This window comes from Astyanax mexicanus, chromosome 21 (genome assembly GCF_023375975.1).
Source record: "Astyanax mexicanus isolate ESR-SI-001 chromosome 21, AstMex3_surface, whole genome shotgun sequence".
Taxonomy (NCBI): Eukaryota; Metazoa; Chordata; class Actinopteri; order Characiformes; family Acestrorhamphidae; genus Astyanax; species Astyanax mexicanus.
This window is the reverse complement of record NC_064428.1, coordinates 27,953,564-27,956,123: the sequence shown is the minus strand read 5'-3', so window position 1 is coordinate 27,956,123 and position 2,560 is coordinate 27,953,564.

Genomic DNA, 2,560 nt, shown 5'->3' with positions numbered 1-2,560 from the left:
GTGTTTTATCTCAGTGTTTTATTTTACACCCTGCGGAAGGTGCTCCTTACACCCCACCAACAGTTTATCAGTTTATTTTTATGTCTTGTTTAAATAGCAAAGGTGCTTGTGAATATATCTGTGCTGATGGATGTGGTGGTCTCATAGTAAGATGTGTTCAGCTACATTTCTGGTGTATTGCTATCTTGGCAACAGAAAACACAGGTGCTCCACTGACTAAAATTCCTGTGGGTCAACTTCAGTGTGTTGTAATGTTAAGGAACAAACAGCAGGGGGCACACACTATTTATCTGTGGGTTTCCCTACACAGTGCCGTATGAAAAACCTATGAAATAAGAAATCCCTTGGATATTTTTAGAACCATATTTATTTTGTCATCTTGTCTTGAACCATTTAAATACAAATTTGAAGATAGATAGATAGATAGATAGATAGATAGATAGATAGATAGATAGATAGATAGATAGATAGATAGATAGATAGATAGATAGATTTATGTGCAGAATATGAGAAATGTCTGAAATAAAGATGCAGAGCTTTCAGACCTCAAAAAATGCAAATAACACAAGTTCATATTCATAAGGTTTTAAGAGTTCAGAAATCAATATTTGGTGCAATAACTCTGTTTTTAATCACAGTTTTATGCATCTTGGCATGTTCTCCTCCACCAGTCTTACACACTGCTTTTGGAGCCAGTCTTACACACTACTTTTTTTTGCCTGGTACAAAAATTCAAGCAGTTCAGTTTGGTTTGATGGCTGTGATCCATCCTGCTCTTGATAATATTCCAAACTTTTCAATTTGGTCAAATCAAAGAAACTCATCATTTAAAAGTGGTCTCATTTTATTTTCCATATATATATATATATATATATATATATATATATATATATATATATATATATATATATATATATATATATATATATATACAACAATATATGCACATATATATCATAAACATTAAGCTTACATATGATACATATATGAATATGTATAGATACAGAAGTAAATGATTAAATAGTAAATGTAAGAACAAAATTTATAAAACAAGTAATCAAACATGAAGATGTAATTAAGAGGGGGTAAAAAAACTAATAAAACTAGCCGCAATTAATAGGTTTTCAATATAAAAGAACAGGAGGTCAAACTAAAATTGAAAGACACATTTTTGTGAGAGTAATAAATATATGTAGTAAATAAGCAGTGAAATTAAAATATTAAAAATCATAATCTGATTGGCATCACATTCTGTACTAAAACATCAGGCTTTAATAGGCTTTAATAGGCTTTTCATATTGATAAAGCCTCCAAAGTCATGCTTGGAACACACACTCACACGTGCACATGCACAGTCAGCTGACAACTGACAGATTCTGTCGAGTGTACATTAAGTCCCATATCAAATGCATCATCCCTCTTGTCAGAAACACACACACACACATAGTGCCCCCTTTTCACCCCCCAAAAAACAAAGTCCAAGAGAAAAAGAGAGAGAGAGAGAGAGTCAGAGCTAGAAAGAGAGAGAGAGAGAGAGAGAGCGCGCTGGCATATACCAGTCAGGTGCTTTCAACACTCCAGCAGCATGCCACAGAATTCCGGCCCCCTGCTATCTGCACTGTACGGCCGAGAGGAGCGTGTTTGGAATACCTGCTCCGAGCTTCCAGCGCCTCCAGAAATCTCTGCTCCAAATCTCAAGCACAGGAAACTCCAGCCAAGACAAGAGAACAGCCATGAAGTTTACTATCAGACACTGTTTCAGGCACTTGTTCGCTTAGGATCTACTCAGAACATGTTGTTATGTGTAATTTTGAGGAATGGTGGTTCTTAAAACTGGTCAGATATTGTCAGAAATACTGGGAAACTGGGTTTGCAGTGTGTGGGTGAGCATTATCCTGCTGAAAACACCAGTTGAGAGGCTTTGGGCAATGTGCCACTCCACAGTTCAAATCACCACAAATCCTCTTACTCTATTATAACCTGACCCCAAACCCAGATCCCAAACACAATCTGAATTTAATCGCTAAAGATGATACAGTTCCAGTCCGCAGCAGTCCAGGTATCTCATTCATAATACCACTGGTAGTTCTAACAGGTGGGGCACAGGGACATTGTGGCCCCAGCTGAATCCTGATCGGCCCCCTGAAGTGCCCCAGTTCAGAAATCAATATTTGGTGGAATAACCCTGGTTTTTAATCACAGTTTTCATGCATCTTGGCATGTTCTCCTCCACCAGTCTTACACACTGCTTTTGGATAACTTTATGCCTTTACTCCTGGTGCAAAGAATTCAAGCTTGGTTTGAATCATCCACCTTCCTCTTGATTATATATTCCAGAGGTTTTCAATTTGATAAAATCAAGTAACTCATAATTTTGTTAAGTGGTCTCTTTTTTTCAAAGCTGTATATGCCTGAGACAATGAGTGTTTATTACAGTATTTAAGCACCACATTATTCTCACAGAATATACCAATACTTATATACTTAAATATGTAAACAGAATGAATGTGTACATTTTAAATTTAAAATTGGTTTATTAAATCTGTTTTGATATAATTTT